The following is a 10,019-nucleotide window of genomic DNA, read 5'->3' on the forward strand; positions in this document are numbered from 1 at the left end:
TGGTGTCAATTTTTCATCAATTCTCCACACTATACCCCACGCCATCACACAAACTCTTTACAGACAAACAAAAAAGTTGTAAAAAACACCCTAAAACACAACATAACAATTTTTTACCAAACTAAATCGGATCACATCTGATCTGATCGCAGGCGCACAAGATGCGAATAAAGCTACCGAACGGATTGGGTTGAAATGCAATTTTCAGTTTTCCCCCTTTTTTTGCGTTGCATTATTCCACAATCCCAACCATTGGTACCGGATGGAACGGGTGAATGTGGCGCGTGCCCTGAACTAATTATCCCGACGTGTATTTTAAAAAATCGCACATTTTTGGGAAAAATTCAACAGTTTTGTACAATTTTTTCCCCTTTTTTTTAACAACAAAGCACAACGAAGCATCACTATTGTTGCGGACGTAATCAGAAAGGGGAACAGCCCTTTTTTAAAAAAGTATTGACAACCCCTTAAGCGAACATGTCCTTCAATAAAAGGGGGAAATGTGCACAAAACTCACAACTCTTCCTTCTTTAATGGTTGAGTGTGTGTGTGTGTTTTTGTACGTGTGTCTACTTGAAAAAAAAAGTGGCAAAATGTTCTAAAACAGAATTAACAGCCAATACATAACGGTGCAATCGACGAATGATTGCGTTGAGGAAAAATTGACACAACATGAGACACCCGATTTCGAAGGGTTGCTTATTTACCACGGGTGCGCGTTGTTAACTCAATCCCTTTCGTTGCCAAATAAATACACGTGGACACAATACAAGAACGCAAAAAACAAACTGGTGGCTCACAGCCGTGGACAATTGGACCAACGGATTAACGACAAATCACCTTCCTCGCTTGCGAATGTTTTCGCTTTGAGGTGTAGGGTGTTTTTTTTTTTTTGGGAGAGACCCCTTTTGGGATGGGAAGGTCCTCGAGAGCGAAGGGTTTCGCGTAACACCTCGAAAATTTGGCGTACGCCAACCGAAAGTGGTGGGTAGTTTTATTTTATGTCCCAGTTGCATGCTGTGTTGTGTGTGTTTGGAAGGGAAGAAAATGCATTGGCTGAGACCCACAGGAAACAATAATGGAACTAATGTGGACTAAGGGATGCGGGAATTTGAGGTACGGGAGTCTATCGAATGGTTACATCAAATCGCTATCATTGTGGGCTGGTTGAGGTCTATAATGAGGAAGAACTATCGATTTTTAATCGACCCAGTTGGAGTGGGAATGCTTGAAAAAGCGATGGGAAGACATAGATCAGAGTCAGCTGGTTCATGATCGTTCATTATAAGCTCCACAGGCAACAGCCAAGTGTAAATTAAAGTTGCTCTGAACGAACTGAAATTGTAAAATGACTTTCAATTAGAGCAATTATCTGGGGAAAATTTCTAAAAAAAACCTTAAATATAAACAAAGGGTTACGACGTTGTTTGTCATTGCGTCTAATCGGTACAAAAGAACAAAACTTCCCAATGAACGAAACCGAACAACTGATAGGAGCTTGTTTGCATCATTTAGATTTTAAAAATTATTGTCCGAAATGCCTTTAACCTGCCCCCCCTTTGACCTTGCTTTTAATTGCTAAACCGATCCCATGATGCAACACATTTCTGGTGGTTGGTAACACTTTCACGACCATCTGATTAGAGCATCCGCAAGAGTGATCTTCCCTCGACTACTGTTCTACGGTGCGGCTCTTAAAAAACCCCAAGCGTATGCTGCATAGAGTTGCTGAATTTTGCAGCACAAACACTGGATGGACCAGAATCATCGGAAGATGTCTTGCCGCGCGAACCCATTGGGAGGGAGCCACAAAAAAAGGTCAAAACCCCACACCAAACCGCTTATCGCTGCTTATTTAGACGAAATTAGCAACTCGAAAAAATAGGGTCAATGCATTGCTGCATCCGTACCTTATCACCCGGGCAGGTCTGCGTGCGGGCCTGGATCGCCGGACAACGGCGCGTTGCGATTTATGCGCTGTATGCTCATAGCCGTCCCGTAAAGGGGGCACAACTCGTCCATTTTGGGCAATCGGGATCGGGCGCGAATTTTGCAATCCCATCTCGGTGTGGTGCCAGCTTTTGATGTGCGCAAGTGCACCACGATTTTCCAAGATGATCTGCTGCTTCCTATGCTATCAGTTAGGGTCGGCCAATGCACTTTCGCCTTTTTGGCAGGCGAAGAGGCCGTTTTGTTTTGCCAACGCAGTTTGGCTGTTGACGAGTTTTTGACGTCTGGTCGATAATCGATTCCGGTGCACTCCTCCCTTTTTTCGGGCAGTCGTTTAAACGACGCGAACTGATTAACGTGACTAGATGAAAGCGGATGTACTTAATTTGAAAGAAAATCACGACAGGACCACGACTCGGAAGAATGGTTGATGCTAAGTGTCAATGCGATCCTTTTGAATTTAGTACTGATTACCCGATATGCGTTGATAGTGACAGCTCATTACGAAATAAAATCATTTGTACATCATGTACTTAGAATAGTCTCGCTTATATGTTTAAACTTAAATTTCAATTTCCAAGAGTTATAATGTATATATTGTTAGAGGTTTACGATGAACTCCCTATCGTACATCGAATAAGACACATCACACTGGACGTTCCAGTTCGTAAAGCCCTTTCAGGTTGTTCACATGGGCAGAGCTCAAAATGAGATGAAATAATGCGTTGAGGTATCCATCAGCATCTTGTTCATAAATCCTCCAATACTAACGTAATAGTATGTAAAGTTGATTGCGCATTATCGATAAAAGAGACAGGTATTACAAAGATATTTGAGATTGATTTAATCATTTGCAATCCACTGAAAAGTAAATGATTCTTTTAAGCCAAAAACCCATGAAAAGTAGAATAATTTGACCATGAGTTTGGTGCATGAACCCAAGACTTCACTAACGGTTAGTAAGTTCCAATAAAGAGGAATTATATCACCTACAAAACGTGAGGAAGGACACACATGAATGAAAGACCTTTGAGCCAACCGTTACTACACCTTCAAACATCGTTCAAACCCCAGTAGCGCCACTGATAGCCTTTCCCGTAATGGGATCAGCTCACTCCACCTCAGAAAGGGCGTCGTCAGCTCCAATCGCTTCCAATTAAAGCAATCAAAACGTACAAAGCAATCTGCCAATAACCGTTCAATAAGGTGCCAACTATCAGCCAGCGTTGTGATAAGCACCCTGGAAAAGGGCTCCCTGTACCGGGCGGTCAAATGTTAAGTTGGTCAGTAATGGCATGCCACGATGATCTGGATGAATTGGTTTCGGTTGCGTCGCCTGGTCGATTATCGTTACGCCACGTTTACAATGTACCCAAAATACCCGGGCCATTTCGATCGTGGTTGGTATTCGGTTCGGGCAAACACCGTACATACGGCGCGATAAAGACATCGATGTCCAAATTTGGAGTTCCGCTTATCAGCCGAGAGCACTGGGTTTCTGGGCGGCAATCGGAGCCTTGTTTGCGATGCGCGACACGAGGACGCTAGTGACGGGAGCAACGAGGGTCTTGGTGATCTCTGCCCGATGCAATCTCTCAATGGATGCATCCTCCGCGTGTGTTCCAAAATGATCGATGATGGCTTAATCAGTGGGTGCGGTACATCAGCAATTCGCAACGCGCGCCCCGTGTGCGAATATCTACCAGGACGTCCATTCAAGGCGCTCGATGGGTTAAAGTGGCTAAAGAGTGGTTCTTTCGAACACTGAATGATCTCGAGCAGCGTACCGAATCGCGACGAATTCATTGAGCACTGTCGTCGACAACCTTTTGAGGGCATTATTCAGGTTGAATGAAAAACAGCAGATCATTCGAAACTGCCCTTCCCAACTACAATACTTTCACCCAGCCTGCACACGAAGCCAAATGGCTCAATTTGGTGACAAACAAATTAGAATTGAGCACTTGAGATTTCGCTTTGCAGCAAGAAAAAAAAGGAAGGAAACCCCCAAGAAAACTACAGTGCAAAATGATCGATTTGCAGACTGACCACACATACACTCGCTTTAACGGTTCGGGCACATGCTGTGCAGCATAAGCAATAAATCATCTACCGGGCCGCTGTTTGACGGTCGCTTTTTGTCCACCGTTCCTCCATTCAACGTCCCACGATGCTGCCTGGTGTCCGCCGTGAACGGACCTGAGCACAGGGGCGACTCGCACTCGAACCTGAACTGATGACAATCGTTTTTTGCTTGTCGCTTTTTTTTGTACTCCCTCCAGGCCAAAACCACATTTTCACTTTCCATCGGGCACTGGAGAGTGTTGGTTTACTTGATGGTGGTTCTTTTTATATTTTCACTACAGACCGTCAACGTCCTCCGACACCTTCGCTGGTCGATCAAGAAGAAATCTTTCAAAGAAATTGTCACCATTACCGTTGGCGTGGCGGATCGATTTTCGGCCGGCTGAGATGTACCGCAACGGGAGGAATGGTTCAAGTGGCCCAGAAGCGAATATGTGTGATTGAAGATGATTCCATCAATCGCAACCGGCCGGAATGGTGATGGTGACGACGATGATGATGATGAGGTCTTTCTCCGGGGGTGGTTTTTGGGGTTCGGTTTTTTGCCTTTTCTGCAAACATGTACGCACAATGTTCGATTTTGTCGATAGGGATAACAAAAAAAAAAAACAACATTTCCTCTCGATGATTCGATTGGATATGAAAAATTGTGTATTACTGTCGGTTTTGGTTCGAGACCTGCATTTTTTTTTTGTGGTAGAGATTAGGATAAGTCAAAATCAGCAAAGTCATCGATGTGCTAGTTTTGAGGCAGATGAATTGAAGCACAGGAGATAGGTTTAGGTTTAGAAGTCGGGAATGTGCAACAACCTATGAAGCATTCCAACAGTTCCCTTAGTTACAGTCGGAAACAGGATTAAAGATGAGTAGCTGCTGTGAGATGTTTTACAAAGATCAACACTGTACTATGTCTTCAATAAACAGAAACACACAATTTGAAAGGTTTTGTAACGCAAACCTTCTTTATACTACTTTGTAGAGCTAAACGCAAACTAATTCGAACTACGCCGGAGACGCTTGACACCGATTGTGACAAGAGATAACTTAACCAGATCATTGTGTCCTTTTAAGCTTTGACTAATTTATAAATCATTATCAAGTTTAGAAACGGAGAACATGTGTTTGCCAGCTGTCTGTTTTTCGAATTTCTTTCCTTTACTGATAGCAATTGTGTAGTTTCTTTTATCTTTGCGTAGAAACAAAGCGTATTCCACCTACAATTCCTATCCTTCACCTGTACCATTGTCCGTACAATCTTCCAAACACTTTAAGGCAAAGGCATCATCAGCAACAATCCTTCACGACACGCTGTACCGCTTGGACCGCTAATCAAGCCCGTCCTGGCCACATGTCAGACGCAAGGTGTTGTCGTTCGGTACTACGGAACGTGGCGCATCTATGGCGGTGATTGCCAACCTTATCTAGGCGTCCGGATCTGCGCGACCCTTTCGATGTTGTTTGCTGGCAGCGATAAATTAGCTTCGATCCTAATTTCGAAGAAGCCGATGTACAAAACAGCGCACGGCGACTGATCGGTGCCGAACAACCGGACCCATTCTCGGTGGTCAGCCGTCGGTCGGAAGGCGAGAGAGGGTGAGAATAACAAGAGGAACGATTCCCGGTGGTCAGTTGCTTTCGTCCATGCCGTTTGGCTTGGCCTTTTTGTATTTCTGTGTGCGTGTGTGTCCATTTTTCCTTTGCATCCTTTTGCGCAAAACGAATCCGTATGACGGCTGCGTTTTTTTTGTCTGCACGATGCGTTCATTTTCCTAGACTCAAGCCGTTTTTTTTTCTTCTTGCTCTAGTATTAGCTGGACCACGTCCTGACCGAGGGCTCGGGAGATCCGAAAAGGGATAATTGAAAGGGATCGAGAGAAATAACGAGAAGGGGGAGATGAAAAAAAAGCGCGCGCAGAATCGAGCCGAAACATATGTTTAACAAGGGTCCCTTTGCCCCCTACCTGGACCATCACTTGAGGCCAGTTCTGGTCAAAAAAGAAAAAAAAGGGGAAAACGGTCAGCGCCATCGGGGACGATGGGTTTAAAGCGGGAACGCTTCACTTTCTTCCGCGTTTCGCGCTGACTGGCCACATGGGTTTGGCAGTGGACGGGTATTGCAGCAGCGGCCATGTTGCGTGTTGCGAACGTCAAATGTGCAGTAGGGTGTCCTCGGAATAGCAACAATAAAACCTCACGGAACGGACGCTGTCGTTTGATCACGAAAAACAGCGGCACCAGGGTGTATGTACGCTCTGGAAGGGATACTTTCAATGTTTCCGGAGTTATATGATGGATTTGAACGAAAGGATGACCATGGTCTGCTAACGTTTCGGTGTGTACTGTGTAGCTTGAACAGTAAGGGAAAGGTATCAACAATTTTAAAAGAAGAAAACGGATCGGATAGTTCACATCTGACGCTGCTTTATCAAAAAGGTAGAAAACAAACACGTATGATCGAACAATTTGAAATTGTGCTTAAAACTGTTAGCAACATTATTAAAATAAATGATATCACAATGATTTATCAACAAATCATTAGCAATAAATGCAACTGCTTACTGCAAGTTCCAATTCAAAGCACATTGATATGACTACGTAATATAAGGCACAATATCTTAACAAAACATAAAACGCTTTCTGTTTTTATAAAGCCTTATTCTTGTTGTATTCCCTTGAACTGTTGCTTATATTATTCAAATGTTTTGAGTAATTTTAATTTTTATTGAACATTACTCAACGTTTTGAAAAAAATTGTGTGAATTTCCCGTATCTTCGCTCGGTTAATGTTAGTACTGTAAAGATCTTGACTACTTTAAAGTAATATTTTAGAAATAAATCAAGTCTAGACAAGCAAGTTGAGAGTTTAATTTGACCCTCGATGATTAATAACTCTTTCGCTCGTTACCTGCTTGCATCCGGAGACCCTGCATTAGCTGCTCAATTCCCATGGTCCATTCCGATGATCGACACTAGTCGATTGCCTGAACCATTTGACGATCGATTATCCTTTCCCTGTACCACACCATACCATTTTTGCTTACGCATTCAATCCTCTGGGAAACGCAAACATTTAAACCGAAAAAAAGGACGATTTTTCCGACCCGACCATGGTTGTCTCTCGGACAAAAGGGGTGGACGCAACGCAGTGTTAATAATCGGGATGCGCTTTTCTGCCGAATACCTGGCCTCGCAATACGGCAACGGGAATTGCAGAAAGCGAAGAAACGATCCTTCATGTACGGCACCACAGCACCGGAGAAGCGAGATAATCAACGAGTAAACGACGGATGTGCAGGCAAAATATAAATCATCCTGCAGCGGACAAAGGTCCCTCTTCGGGATCGCTTTTGCACTGTGCACTCGCCGTCGCCCTGAAGAGGTTACCACGGAGACAACCGTCCGGACGGAAAGGATGCGATCGGAGACAACTAGTTTTGCGTTGACGAGCTGTGTGTCTGTGTGTGTTTTTTCACCTTTTCGTTTGAATTTCGATTCACTCTCGACAAATTACAGATTAGAAACGCAACCTGAAACCTGTGGCGAAAGCAGATCGTCCATAGGCTGACCATGCAATAAAGTGTACGTCGATCACCAACACTGGCGTGCGGAAGCTCACCAACACATGCGGGTGCAGGGATGCTGAGATGCACTTTTTCAATGGCGCAAAAAAATAAGACCAAACAAAACTGTGGCACAACAAAAGGATTTCTCGGCCTCGTCCCCTAATGGAAGACGCTGGAACAATGGAAAGGAGTGCGGACGAAACAAAAGACACCCCCGTCGTACGGATCCGGGGTTAGATTCCACTTGTGGGATGCAATTTCATGAATCCCGGGGTGGGATGAAAAATGGACAGTACGATCCGAGCGGTTCGTGTTACACCATACCCAGCTAGTGCGTTCGAAACGCAATCGAGTTGTTTTGCAACGTGGTGAGATGATTTGATCTTTTTTTTTATGGATCGACTGGAAGCTGTTTTCCTGGAAGATATCCGGATCGCTTGAGAAGATCGTGCACCGTCCGCCGTCTGAGGGCCATTTGGCCGTTTGCATGAAGATGTTTCGTGAAGTGATGCCGTCTGGACTGAACGGAATCTGAAGAGATCTTCAAGAATCGACACTCGAATCGGTAGTCACTCGCTCACTCTAGACGAATGTTCAGTTTGTGAGGCAGAGTTTAATTGTGGATATAGACGTGTCAGCATCAGCGTGTCGCCCTGTCGAAACGAATGTTGATGGCGACTTCCCTGAACATCTCAGAACGTCCAGAGTCTTTCGAAAAGAGAGGAGCAAAAAAGTAATTTCTTTCGCAAACATGACTCCATAAGCTTCGGATCGTGGCGATCGTGAAGAACCTTTTTCAGACACACCCGTTCCCGTTTCCAAAGGTTTTCTTACCATTTGCCTAATCCTCTTAAGACAAGCCTTTCAAACAATGATGCAGCCGTTGCCACAAACGAACGTCTAATGAAGGTGTACCTTCGTACGCCCGACATTGTGCAGGGCTTAATTGCTTCCAAAACCCTTGGAACTGAGCGGTGCCGGCGAGCATCTTGGCAGATTGTATCGTTCGTTGTCCAAAAGAAGCAACATACTCTTTCATAAGCCCCTCTAAAAGGACGAAGATTTTGCACCGGGTGCGAACTTAATCGCCTTGCCGACTTCTCTTTGCGTTTTGGTATTCAAACGAGTACACCTACCGGAACATCTTTCCATCTGGTCCACCTTGGGTTGCCATTCTCTTCGGTCGAACGAAGGCTGATTGAAATCGCTTCCCGTACGGTCGGTGTTGACGTTGAAAAGGAGTAATTTAAGTTTTCAATTTACGCCATCCTGTAGCGAGAACTTGGAACGAGACGGAAGCCACCGTTTCTTCAGCTTTCCGGAACAGGTAAGTAACCGGGTTTTCTTTGATTGCCGTGTTTGGTCAATGGTAAGAAAGTGGAAACCTTTTCGGTTTCAACCTCCGCAAAGCGAAGGATAGTTGCAGATGCAAGGTTTAGATCTCGAAAAGGAAACTTACATACGTCCGTCATCGGATGTCATCGTTGAAAGGTGGCGTGCATAACCTCGCCTACCTTGCCCGTGGTACCTAGGCGGATCGGATCGGATAGAAACAAAGACAATTTTTGCAGATTGCTAGTGCGTTTTGCAATTATGTAGAAGCTGGCATGCATAACATGAGTAGCGAAGAAAGGGAACCCATGGTGCCCTTTCGGTGAAAGGTTTCAAGGAATTTGCCACACCGTACCGGTGTCGTGCTGTGTAAATGGAACACATTGGTAGCAGATAAGCACAATTTCTCCTGGAACTAGCCGAAAGGAAGGTTTGTGTTTTTGTCATTAGTTTGAACATTACATCTTTCAAAATATGTTCTCAGTATTGCTCGATTCGGTGGACTCTGAACTGTTACTTGCTGTGTAAAATAATCATTTCGAAAGGTTTGTCGTTGATAATATAGTATATGGTGGAAGTACTTCATTCTTGTGTTGGAAAAATGGACAGAAACATTTGTTGCTCACTGCTGCCACTAGAATCTCTGGTGTCATAGTGTAATGCTTATGATATCTTCGAAATGTCTATTTACAGTAATCCGATCCAAACTAGAGCACAACATTGCTTTAAATAAGTGTTTTAAGCTGTCAAACTGATGCTGTTTTAACACAAAAATATTCATATGCGCTAAATGGATGGTGCAACATTACCCGAAACCCCGAATCGATCGAACCGGAAACATTTAACCCGGCCAGCAAACACATCCTCCCAACTGGCCGCCATGGTTCGCACTGTTCTCGCATTACTGCCACTGGGACGTAAAAGCGGAGCCATGGTTGGTTGACAGTTTGCTAAACTCGTTAAAACTGAAGCACCACTCGATCGTGTGTCTCGTTTTCCATCTTTCGGGATGGGATGAAAAAACAAAACCGGGCAAGTGTCGTGAAAAAAGGATGTTTGGACAAACTGGTTGGTTCGCGATCCTTTAGC

The sequence above is a fragment of the Anopheles marshallii genome, chromosome 2, assembly GCF_943734725.1.
Source record: "Anopheles marshallii chromosome 2, idAnoMarsDA_429_01, whole genome shotgun sequence".
Lineage (NCBI taxonomy): Eukaryota > Metazoa > Arthropoda > Insecta > Diptera > Culicidae > Anopheles > Anopheles marshallii.